Here is a 13,262-nt window from a genome sequence, read left to right on the forward strand (position 1 = left end):
TTTCAGGCTCCCTTGCAGCTAAGTATGGCCATGTGACTGCGTTCTGGCCAATGAGATGTAAGTAAAAGTATCATGTGGGACTTCCAAGAAGTTCTCTTAAAAGGAGAGGGGTGTGCCCTTCTACCCACCCTCCCTTTCTCTATCCCACTTCCTTAAGGAGGGTACAATGACTAGAGCTCTAGGAACCAATATGGACCATGAGAGCTGCCCCCTAGGGATGGGGCAGAATGAACTGAAAGAAGCCTAGGTCTCTAATGACTCTTGGAGCCACCATATCAGCCCTGCACTGACAACTTCTGGACTTTTTGTCTCCCTTAATGTGAGAGAGAAATAAATTCCTATCTTGTGTAAGCCACTGTTGTTTTCTTTTATATGAAACTGAACCAAATTCTAACTAATACAAAATGCTCTGTTTTTCTTCTAGAGCATTTGTTTTTCCATTACTGACCTATGTTTCTTACATGTAAAGGATATTTCCTCTCTAAATGTTGTGACTGTTCTCCCCATTTTTGCTTGCCTTTTGATTTTGTTTATGAGTTTTGTTTTTAAAGGATGAATGTTTATTTTGAATGTTGTTCAAATTTCCAGACTTTTAAAATGCCGTTTTTTCTTGTATTTAAAGTCCTTCTCTATTCAGATCAGATAAATAGTCACCAGTATTTTTTCTACTTTGTGTGTGTGTGTGTGTGTGTGTGTGTGTGTGTGTGTGTGATTTCACTGTTTATATTTTCCATTTCAGTTCATCGGTGAGTGCTGTTGGCGAGTTTTGAATCTTTTGTAGATCATGTGCTTCTAGCCCTAACTACTGTCCTGAGCTGTAGGACAGGAGCCAGCGTCATCTCTCATTTACACTACCTGTCCTGGCCTGAGCCTCCCAAAGGCCAGCGCACTCAGCACACATACCCCCTCCTGCTCTGTGGGTCATCTACCCGCGACCCAGGGTAGCCCTCTGGGCTTCTGGAACTTCTGTCTTTGCCACCCTGTGTTCAGCTCTATTCCATCTAACCTCTAATTCTTGTTTACCTAGACCAGGCTATTGACAGACTTCCCACCTAGCCCAGGAGGTTTTTCTTAGTTTTTCCCCCTCTGCAGAGGCAATATGAAGAATTTTTATATTTTTTTCCTCAAGTACACAGGGAGCTTTTTAAATTAAAATTTTGTTTTCTGATAAGAGAAATGAACCATGTTTATCATCTAAAAACTTGGAAAATACAGAAAAGCACCAAACAAAACAAAAATGAAAGCCTGAATCTCTCTATTACTACTATTTTATAAATACGCATAAAGTAAAAAGTGAAAGCCCTACCACCCAAAGAAGTGACCTCTAGCAACAGTTGATGTATCTTTTCCCCAACTTATTTTTACAAACAAATGCAAAAGATATACATATGCATAATTCCATTCATGAAAATTGGATCACGCTGTATACTTTGTTCGGCAACTGGCCTTTTACAAATAGCAATAAATTTTATACCTCTTTCTAAGATAGTATAAAGAGACCTACTGCATTCTTTTTAAAGGCTGCATGTTGTTATTCTGCTGCATGGATGTACCATGATTTCATTTTTCCCCCTATAGATGAACATAGAATTTTCCAGTGCTAATATATATATGAGGCTACTATAAATATCCTCATCCTTGTACTTTTATGCATTTGTGCAAGTGTTTCTATAAGATTTCTAAAATGGGGATTATTGAGTTAAAGAGTGTATACATGGTAAATTATAAATGCTGCTAGTTGCCTCTTGTCAAAACCTTGTACTAAAACCTACTGGTTCATTCCTCACTTTCCTGCTGGATTACTTTTTTTTTTTTTTTTTAAACTTTTATTTATTTTAAGTGTGTTTTTCCAGGACCCATCAGCTCTAAGTCAAGTAGTTGTTTCAGTCTAATTGAGGAGGGCGCAGCTCACTGTGGCCCATGTGGGGATCGAACCGGCAACCTTGTTGTTCAGAGCTCGCGCTCTAACCAACTGAGCCATCTGGCCGCCCCTGGATTACTTTTATAAATTCAGATCTGATCATGGCTTCCCCTGTTTAATGGCTCCTCACTGCCAACAAGACAGAGTTCAGACACTGGGCATTCATCCGGGGGCCTTCTCAGTCAGTTTGTGTCCTCTGGGAAGCAGATACCAAGATGGAGTTTGAAGTGCAGGAGATTTGTTGGGGGGTGATGCCTGTGAATGATAAAGGGAAGGGAGCGGGAGAGAGAAGGCAGGGAGAAGGCAGCCTTCAGACTGTAGTTGAGGTCTAACTCCTGGCGAAGGAGTGAGGAAGGATGGAAGATTGGGAAGGAAGAAACTCCGACTGTGATGAAGCTTTGAGAACGTCTCAACCAGCACGATGGGGGTCCAGCACAAAGACTGCCCACTAGACGAATCTCACTGCAGGCAGAAATGGACAGGCCCTAGCACCCCTGCCACAATCTGCCATTGCTAGGAGCTTCCCAGGAGGCAGTGTGGCCTTGACTGGAGTGGTACAGCAGATCCTGAACCTGCAGGCTGTCACTCTGCAGCAGGTTCTCTGAAATGGCACTTGTCCATGGCTATCATAAACTGCAGTCTGCCTTTTATTTTCTTTCCCTGCTCCCAGACTCCATGCGCTGGCACCACTGCACTGCCTGACTGACTATATGCCATGCCCCATATGACCAACTGATCATACCACCTCCCACCCCCAGCCCTGACCTTTGTCACTCAGTTCTTTCTGCCTGGAATGCCGCTCCTTCCCAGCTGTACCCATCAAAACCCTAACCTATTTCCAAAGCCCAGATCAAATGTCACCTTCCCTGGTCCCACGATGCAGAATTGATTGCTCCTTGCGCCCGTGGTGCTATTTGTAGATTAGCGCCCCCCAGGTTGGAGAATTCTTAGCAGCTCTTTTCTCAGGTTCTTTTCCCCTCACACCTCAAAACCTAGCAGAGTGCAGCTACGTGGTCAGTGTTGACTGAACCTTTTCCCTGCTTCTCTCAAAGCTCGTCGAGGTTGCTCAACTCTTGACTCCTGGGATGGTTAGAAGCACACAATCAGTGGTCAATAAATGTGTGATGAATTGTCTGGGACTTCATATGGCTGAGGCAAGGTAGGCAGAAGGGTGCTGGGGCGAGGGTGTTTACCTCACCTAGTTTGGTACCAAGTCAGAGTGTTAAGATGAGAGTGTTTCTTCCTCTGTTTATGTTTTCCTTCATGATTTGGAAAGACCCCAAAGGTTTTTTTTTAAGTCATTTTAATTGCCCCTGGGCAACAGATGGGAACTTTGGGAGCGGGGAGCTTCCCTTTTTCAACCACATTTTTGTGAGTTGGGATTTTGCAGTTCTTCATGCCTTATTCTCCTTATGGGTGTTAAGAAGAGCCGTTATGATACCTGGGATGAACTCTCCAGGTCAGATGAATAATCATTGTCCAGTTGCGTGGTCATGGAGTGGAGGGAGTTGAAAGGAATGGAAATAATTTGCCTCTTCCTCTTTCTCACACCCACCAGTTAAAGAAGTTCCCTGGGAGGGGACCTGTGGGAAGTGGCCAAGGGTTTCCTGGGCGGGCATGACAGGGCTGACATTAGAGCTTGATGGGGATAAGGGTGGGTGGAGAGGACAGAGAGGAAGAACCGCTGGCCCAGTCTCTCCGCTCTCCTTTAGATGTCTCTTGACCGCTGTCCCTCAGCTGAAGGAGACGAAGACTGGGGCGGCCACACCGTCCACTGCCCCCTCAATTCCTCCAAGCTGTTGGGCCCTCGGGAAACCCTAGGGCTGGAGGGCCGTGCGCCTCTGACTTCTCTATTAGGGGGTGCAGTGCTAGTGGAAGCAGGAAGGTTCCAGGCTGAGGTCGAGGCTGTTGGTGCTGGTTTGGCAGTGGTTAGGAGTGTAGTAGCAGGAAGCCTGTCGTAGACCCTTATCTCTAGGTCCAACTGCTCTTCACTCCTCAAGTGGCATCAAACTGTGCATTTGGTGGAGGCCTCGCTCTCACTAGATTCTTTTTTTTTTACTAGAAAAGTCTGTGATCCAAACCACTGCTTTAACCCAATGAAGAATAGCCTTTCTAATAAAGAAGAGGATGCTCTCCTACAAGAGCCAGGTTCCAGTTGGGTGGCCAGCACTAAGTAATGGGTGATTCCCCAGGGTGATTCTAGAAAGAAGCCCAGATCATCACCTTGACACTCTGATTGTCCCCCACACACTTTGCAATCCCCCTGTAATCAGAGTTTGTGGTTTAGGGACCATATAGGCTCAGTTGGCACAGATCCTGAGAGCTGAACCCCTGAGAGTTGGACCAAGGAGTCTGATGCCACACTCCCAGGAGGATGACCCAGAAACAGAGCAGATCCCCCGGCGTGTGGGGCAGGAGGAGGGAGCTGTGTTGACCCTGGTAGGCATGGACTACCTGCAAGAATAGAATATTCCTAAGCTTTTAAATGAATTCCAGCATAGTCATTCTAAAAACCTCTAAATACCAAGTTCTGGGTAGATTCTGGTCTCCATTTCAGGAAGACAGTTCTGATATTCCCAGAAATTGTCAGGAGTGAATGGTGCACAGCAGTCAACAACGAAAGAAGAGAAAACCAGAAAAGGGGGGAAGTGCATAAAACGAAACTTCCCAAATTAGAGTAAAATATTAAACTCGGTTGCCAAAGCACAGAACTTTAACTCGACAGCCTCTCCGATTTTCACCACCCCGCTACTTTTATTTTTGAAGTCCTGGCCACAATTATGAATAGGGTCCCATGTCTGTTGAGACTTCCCAAGGGTTACATAGACGGTTCGGATGGTTATATATTCTGTTAAACAACAGTTTCTGAAAACACTGAAAAAAAAATCCCACTTATTTAACAGTCTGATGCCTGAGCCAGCCCTGGGAGTCCCTGGGAGACCTTGCAGAATCATTTCCGCCTGCCTGCAGCGGGGGCAGGGCCCTGGCTTGGTCAGGAAGCTCAGAGAGAGTCTGGGAGGAAGAGCCCATGCCGTGGGAGGGAGCCCTCAGATTGGTCCCGGGAAGAACAGCTGCATCTTGTCACTGGCAGAAAGTAGGGGCCCAGGATGCAGGAGACATAAGTCTCCTGGGGACTTGGCCCTCTCAGGAGGGAGCATGTGCTCCGGACAGGCTCTTCCAAGCTGACATCCGATATGACTGACGATGGAAACAGGATCTCTGGGCCCTAAAGTCACGGTGGGAGCCTCCTGTCTTTCTTGAGGTCTTAGCAGCCTCAATAGCCTTGAGGGTTTCTCAAACCTGAGGGGCTGGGCTTCATCTGAGAAATGTCTATGCTCTCTGGACACATCCTAGTCACCAACCCCTGTCCCCACTCCAGTCGCCTCTGAAAAGCTATCTAGACAGGAAAATTGGTCTTATGCACCAGCGGGAGTTGTGTAAGGGATAGGCAAGTAGGCCTTCCTGCTTCAAAGTTATCGTCCCCTCAGGTTGCAGCTGTACCTCGGTTTTGCCGTTAGGAATATATTTTCATCTACGCATTCTCCTTCCCCAGGTGTTATTTTGGAAGCGCAGTTAGCTAAAGATGTATTACTCATTAGTGTAAATTAACTTGATCAAACTGATACACTGTATTTAAATAAAGAGGGCCTGGTCCAGTCTTCTTAGCCTCTTTGAGGTCACACATCTTTTCTAGAATCTTAGAAAACAGATGGAGCTGTTCCCCAGGAAAATGCACAGACATTCAGAAATTCAGAGTTTTGCCTACCATTTGTGGATTTTCAAGAAGCCCTTTGACCCTACCCTGGAGTTCTGAGTTTAGAGAGGATGATAAACCCTGGAGTTCAGAGAGGATGGTAAATGGGAAAAGGTGGGTGAGGGATGGGGAACAGGGGCAAACAGGAAACGTGGGTGCTGCTGGACATCACTTTGTGATTTTCCCCAAGGCCAGTAATGTGAACATATCAGAAACGAATGTCTGTCACTCGGCTGTCACCACTGCCTTGTCCTAGACAGAAGGTATGCTGTGTCAGCAGGGATGGTGGGGACTTGGGCGCCATATCTCTGCGCTTCCAAGACCACGTGCAGTATATTTCCCTGTAGCCGGGTGGGCAGGAACCCACCCTGGGGATGCTGAAGCTGGCTTTCTGCTGGAGGAGGCAGAAAACAGCTGTGTCGTCAGGCGGGTTGGGGTCCTCTTGGCAAGGGGACAGGGGCCACCAGCCTGGCACACACACCCCCTCCCCCCCAGCAGGACAGGTGGGGGCTTGATCACTCCAGACTACATACTCATAACTTTGAGTCTGACATCTCTTTTATTTTCTTTGGGGAAGTCAATTTTAAGAGGCAGCTTGTGATTCCCTGGGTATTGTTCTGTTCAAACTGGGGGAAACATGGGGAAAGTTTTGGATCTACACTTCATCCAAAAGCATGACAGGGGATTTTGGAAGTGAAGCAGCATAGTGAAACAAGCACAGTGAGGACCTGCCTCCCGCGCTTGCTATGCAAAGCTCCTCCTCCCCGTGACTCAAGGAGAGGAGAATTTCCCCTTCTCGAGCCAGCTGGACAAGTGTCAACACTGTTCTCTGTGCAGGCTCTGGCACAGAGGAGCAGGAGCAGGGCCTTGACTTGGGGGAGTCTGCGGCGTTTGGGGGCGGGACCCAGTGTAACACACGTGACTGGTCCCTTCACCAGTCAGCCAGGGTTCCTCTGCCCCCACAGAGCCATCCCCAGCACCTGGCACGGCACCCGTCCAACCTGGGCACCAGCACATGCTTGTGGGACTGATCAGAGCCTCACCTCTCACCTATATTACGTCATAGAACAAAGCCCAGGCTGTTCACATCACACTCAGGCGGGCACACCCGCGTGATCAGATGCCGTCCTCTCACGTTCACCGTCAAACTTTCTCCTTCACTTCTTTGTGTTTTTCATAGTAGCGATTTTGGTTGCTATTGCTATGTTCACTGGATTTCTTGATGCTAAAATAAAGATTTCTTAATCAGGATACAAAAAGCACTAGTCATAGATGAGACGATAGATAAATTGATCTTTTGAGAACTCTTGTTCATCAAAAGTACCATTAAAAGAGTGAAAAGGCTAGCCACAGACTGATATCTTCAGCAACATACCTGACAGAGACCTTGTATCCAGACTGTACAAAGAACTCCTGCAAGTTAATAAGAAAAAGACAGACAAAATCGGTAAGAGTCTTGAAAAAGAACACCTTAAAAGTGAATATCTAAATAGCCAATAAGCCAATTAAAACTTATAAAATGCTACTGTACACCCACTCAAATGACTAAAGTTTTAAAGACTTAGATCATACCAAATATTGGCAAACCCTCATACATTGCTGATAAGAGTGTAAATTGATACAAACACTTTCGAAAACTGTTAAGCAATATCTACAAAAGCTAAGATTCTACCCATTCAATAAACCACCAATGCCACTTCTACCCATTTCATAAACCATCAACGCCACGTCTACGTAGGAATGAATGCGTATGTCCACCAGTGTTTGTAGTATTTTTATTTATAGAAGCCCCAAACTGGAAACAGCCCAAGTATCCATCAATAGAATAAAGAAATTGGGTCATATCCTTACAATGGAATACATCACAATAATTAGAAAAAAGAACAAATGATGGCGACACCTAACAACATTGATGAATCTCATAGACATGCCGTGTGAAAGAAGCCAGACCCCAAAAAAGTACATATTATATGACTCTGCGCTCCTGGAGGATAGGACCACACCTTTTATCTCGAACCTTCGGTGCCTAGCACAGCTCCTGTCACGTACAGCAGGCCCTCAGTAGGTGTTTGTTGACAGAGTGAGTGATGTAAGACATGGCCTTTCCTCCCGAAGGTGTTTTCAGAGTAATGTTTGTGTGTGTGTGAGAGTGTGTCTGGGAGACAGTTAACAAATGCTCACAGTTCGCTGTAAAATGAAGCAGAAAATTCGTGCTGTGAAGAGAAGCAGAAACGAAGCCCTTTCACCAGGATGGGGCGGCGGGTTCCAGCCCCACAGCCCTATTCACAGCTGCTCAGGGGTCTTGGAGGGCTTCCAAGGGATAAGGGATAGAATGGAGCTGACTTTGAAAGGTGGTTGAGATGGCAACAGGCAGAAAGGGCCTGAGAAGGGCACTCCAGGCTCAGGGAATGGCATAACCAGGTGGTTCTCAAGCTTTGGTGCATGTTGTAGTCACCTGGAGGCCTGGTGAGAACACAAGGCTGGGCCCCACCTCAGAGACTCTGATTCAGTAAGTCCGGGATAGGGCCTGAGAATCTGCATTTCTAACAAGTCCCTGGTGATGCTTCTGCTGCTGCTCTGAGAACCACACTTTGAGACCCACTGGCTTAGGTCAATGCCAGCTGATGCAGGCAGTTGCATCTTACCTGAGCTATAGTGTTAGGTAAGCGAAGTGCAAGAAGGAAGGGGGTGTGGACAGGTGGAATGGGCCGTGGCCTGGAGGCCTTTGGCTGCTGTGTCAGGAGTTTCAGAACTAATTCTATAGACTTAATGTAGGGCCACATGAATGGACATGTGTAATAACTGGTCTCCAGGATGTCCCACTGCAGGGTCTGGGTACCCTGAGGCTACACAGATGTGCAGGTGATAAATGCATACCGAGCTTGGCCTTGTAGAGACTAGCCCTGCACACAGCACATCTGCACAGGAAGACACAGTTTACCCTGATGAACAAACAAGGATTGAAGGAATTATTTTAATGGGCCGTCAGGATATTTGTCGCCCTGCAGCACGTGCATGCTGCGGGATTGGCAGGGGGAAGAAGAACCCGCTGATCTGACCATTCAGGCAAAAGCAGCAGTTTTACTCTCTGGAAAGAGATAGTCGCTCTGAATTTTTCTTTCTCATGACTCACAGCCCTCCCAGATTTGAAGGACAAGGATGTTACACCACACGCCCAATCCATTTCTATCGTCAGGGAGACCCCTAGATTCGGGACGTTTCCCCAAATGGTTTCTGTTTGGCTAGGGAAGGGAGAATTGGTTGCCTGGCGTGGAGGTTGGGGGATGGGTAGGGAGCACAATTTTCCTGGTAGAGTCTCTGCTCCTCCCCAGGGCCATCATAGTCAGGGCACCAGACCAGGAGGATTGGCCCTTTCCCGGATGACCCAGGCATGAAAGGCAGATGCCATCTGTCATCCTGTGGACTGGCTTCCAGTGACACCTCCAATAAGCTACACTTAACGAAGTATCAACTCTCTACGAAGTAATCTACTGGGTGTGGTAGAGACACAGATGAAGCAGCTGGGACCTGCCCTCTAATTTAATGGAGCGGGGGGAGGGCAGACAGGTCATTCTTGGTCATTAAAAACCCTCCAACCTGGTCCCTTGTTTCCTCCTCTGCATCTCTGGCTTAGGTCTAGCTGTCTCCTCTCCCTCACTCCCCAATGCTGGCAGCTGGGGGCTCTCACTCATTCAGTAGGATCCTGGGGTTACAGAGAGGAGTAAATCAAGATGCTTGTGGTCTGGTGGCGAGCCCTATTTGTCACATAGTTAGGCCAGTCCTGAGCAGGTACACTCAGCCACCACGCTTGCTGCTGGGGCCCTGACTCTGGGCTGAGAAAACCCCAGTCCCCTTGCTGGCTGGGCTTCTCATGGGCAGAGGGATCCCGGGGGCGCCTGCCTTTGCATCGGCCTGTCCCAGACCAGCCAAACCACAGGCCCCTGGAGGGCCGCTGCACACATGATGATCGCAGGGAGATGAGCCGGGGCTCAGGGGACTGCTGGTGTCCTGCCGACTCCCTGAGGACCTCCTTCCTCTTGGAGTTCTGGCTGGCTTCCTTCTCACCATCTTCAACTCCCACTTGCAAGAGAATCACCTAGAAAATGGCAGGGGCGCAGAAATCAGAGCCAGGTTTAAATCTTGCTCTGCCACTCCCCAGCTGTGTGACTGGGGCAAGGCACCTGACCTTTCTGAGTCTGTTTCCTCATGTAGAATGAAGATAAATGACCTCGCTTAGTGTTGTTCATCCTCTGTTCAGAGGCTACAGAGGCAAAATTCCTGTCTCTAAAACTGCCCTGAAGCCTAACCGTGTGGTGTGAACCATACCAGAGGCGTGTCTGGGGTGCAGTAGTGAACAGAGTGGAAGAAACTAATTCTGTCTAACAAGGGGAGACTGTAGAGCTTCCTGCCCATGCTATGGGGCACGCGGCATGGTAGAAGCAACTCTTCATGGCTTTGGACTCTGGTGTTTGTTGAACACCAGACACTGTTAATTATTTTACTCATGTTTTATTGAGTCCTCACAAGAAGACTATGAGTTACGTGTTGTCATCCCCATTTTACAGATGAACAAACTGAGGCTCAGAAAGGATTGTGCAGTGACCTGGCATGGTATTTACTGAGCATTTACCACTGTGCTAAGTGTTGCAGATATAACAGCAAACAAAACAGACCCAAGTCCCTCCTTCCTGGAGCCTGCATTCTACAAGTGAAGTCACTTCCCCAAGATGAGCCTGGAATGTGCCAGGGCTGGGATTCAAACCGAGGTCTGGGCTTGTGCTTTCCCACCTCACCCCAGAACTCACTGTCCCTCAGGACACTCCTCCCATAGGTGATATAGACTGTCCCTGCCGGCCCTTCTGGGGAATTCAAGGATTCAGGAGCAAGGCTGGGTCAGGGATAAGAGAGGAGCTGCCATTTCTAAAGAGCCCTATGTTTCCCCAGAGCCCGGCCCCAAAGAAAGGCTGAATGTCTGATCACTTGGATATTTTCCCCAGGGAGGCATGGAGGGAGGAGCTTCCTCAAGGGGATTTCAAGGGAGGATGGGGGTGCGGTCTGAACTCAGTCATCGAGTGACACCCTCTTCCTGGCTGAGGTGGGGAATCCCTTTGGATTTCACTGGGTTTATGGGAGGGGCCTACTGTTTTTTTACTGCTCAGGCCCTGGAGGGAGGCAAACAAGTCTAGAGTAAATCAGAGGATCATCTCAGCGACCCCTGGGCTCCTTGGGTTCTGGCTGAGCTCTGCCCTCAGCCTCAGGCTGCCTCTTGATTTCAGGAGAACTGTGGAACTCCCACTGGGCAGTGACATTTTCTTTTAACTCAAGGAAACAATCAGAGATTTGCAAGCTTCCTCCACTAAGAAAAAAACATACAGGATCATTCATTATAGCATTTACTCATAGTAGCAGTCATTTGGAAGCAGTCTAAATAGCCAATGTTTGGGGATTAAATAAAATATGGGGAAAATATGTATTCAATGAAATACGATGGAAATCATCAGGTAGAAGAAAATTAAATGATATGAGAAGACTGCTCATAATAGATTGTCAAAATTCATGACTAAAGGTACACAAAACAGAATACATAACAGGATCTCGTTTTTAAAAAAAGTCTTTATACGCATAGAAAATGTCTAGAAGGAGGCATACCAAATGCAAATAGTAAGTATCTCTAGGGAGTAAACTTGTGACTTCTGTTTTTTTTATTTCAATATTTTCCAATTCCTTCAGTGAAAATGCTTGTCATTTGTAATCATAGAGGGAAAATCCCCACACTGTATTTTAGAGAGAGAAGAGATAGAGAATGTCATCTTTTGGCCCTATACTCAGATGGCCCCAGGCCCCATCCAGCCTTGGGAGATTCGAAAGCCCTAGAGAGTAGGAGGGTAGGGGCCAGCCTGTCCAGCAGGCTGTCATCCAGGTCTCATCTTAATGTCTCCCAGAGAGGCCACCTGACCACTTGGTCAGGGCCTGGCTGCAGGAGGCCCGTCCCACACTTTTTCTCTCTTTCATCCTATTTTGTCATCTTCATTGCACTTGTCTGCATCTGAAGTGACCTGCCTGCTCATCTGTTTCCTTGGTGATTATTTGTCTCTTCCACCAGCAGGCAAGCTCGTGAGAGCGGGGCCCTGCCTCTCTGGCTCCCTCTGACTCCCTATCAGGAGAAGGGGCCTGCGTGAGATCTTGGTTTGTAAGGAACGGAGCAGCCCCAAGCTGTGGGCATTGATCCTAAGGCTACACGTGACACTGAGAACCTGGGAATAACCTCATGGGAGTCTAGAAATAGGCAGATAGCCAGCTCATGGGGCCAGAACTACATGAAGCTCAGTAACCTGACCCAGCTTGGTAACAACTGCTGCCAGTTACAGGTGCTGTGGAGGTGCCAGCTTTGCGCTTTACATTTTACAGCCAGGTAGAGGGATTTGTGCCCCCATCTCTTTCCCCTTTGCCTCCAGCATTCCCACTGCAGCCAGCCCACTCTGTCCCCCAGCGCACGACTTTAGCTCTTCTCTTTTGAATCTGTTCCAGTCAGGTTTTCATCCCTACCATTCCACTGAGTCTGCCTTTCACCGGTATCACCTGTGACTCCAAGGTGCTAAATCCAATTATTAACCTTTTGTCCTTGTATAACTTGACCTATCACAGCGGATTGCTGGCTGCATCCTCCCTGAAGCCCTTTCTCCTGCTTTCCCTCCTATTGTACTGGCTAGTCCTCAGTCTCCTTTGCTGAGCAATTGAATGGGGCTCAGTCTGTAGACAATTTATCTATTGACAGTCACCCCCTTGGTGATCTCATCCTGTCTGAAAAAGCTACCTGCTGAGCTCTTACAAATCTTCATTTCCTGCTTGGACCTCTCTCCTAAACTCAAGACTCACATATTTGCATATACTTACTTCTGTGTCTAAAAGACAACTCATACTCACTGCCCAGGTGGGAACACTAACAGGCTAGTGAGAAAGAGATGCCCCAGTGGAGAATGCGCCTGAGTGGCAGTCCTCGTACCCATGTCTGCCCTGAACCAGCTTGCAGCCACCTCAGCTCAGCAGCTTCTGAAGAACTTGCCACAATGAGCGCACGTTACTGCCTTCCAGCCATGCTTACCTGGCCTCAGTGCTCTGCCTCAATCATTTACTTTCCTCTTTTTATTTTTTCCCTAGGTGCCAGAGTTTGCAGTCTTTTGGAGGAAAATGATGTTTCAAGGTAAGAGAACAGTAAGACTGTGTCTAATTTGGGACTTCTCAACTTCAAAGGCCTTGGAAGGTATTCAGGGAAGACCAAAGGGCTGAAGTGTTGGCAACTGGATCAAGTAAAGGTCCAGGGGACTTGTGTTGACTTCCTGGAAAGAGTGTGGGCGCTGGGAACAATGAGGACAGCTTGCATAGAGAAGTGGGTCCTCAAGGCTGCCCGTGAGGTCCGCAGACCTAGGAAGACAGTGCCTCCTCCCTTGGGAAAACATGGCAACCTCCCCAAACCAGTCAGTGTGGGCCACCGCTGGGCCCTCCTGCTCTGCTTTCCTGGCCTCCTGCCAAGCCCCTCCCCTTCCTCACTCTCTCCGGAGGTTCTGCCTGGCCTGCTAAAGTCAGAGC

The 13,262-nt window shown here is 47.9% G+C and overlaps 1 long non-coding RNA gene across 3 annotated transcripts in view; it reads left to right on the forward strand.

Moving 5' to 3' along the window:
* Positions 1-13,262, forward strand: part of LOC117016745 (uncharacterized) — a 73,163-nt gene that overhangs the window by 36,064 nt on the left and 23,837 nt on the right. For all 3 annotated transcript variants that reach the window (XR_004421953.1, XR_004421955.1, XR_004421954.1), the window contains one exon: positions 12,834-12,876. This is a non-coding gene — a long non-coding RNA (uncharacterized LOC117016745). The remainder of the gene's footprint in view (positions 1-12,833; positions 12,877-13,262) is intronic.

Source organism: Rhinolophus ferrumequinum, chromosome 24 (genome assembly GCF_004115265.2).
Source record: "Rhinolophus ferrumequinum isolate MPI-CBG mRhiFer1 chromosome 24, mRhiFer1_v1.p, whole genome shotgun sequence".
Classification (NCBI taxonomy): domain Eukaryota; kingdom Metazoa; phylum Chordata; class Mammalia; order Chiroptera; family Rhinolophidae; genus Rhinolophus; species Rhinolophus ferrumequinum.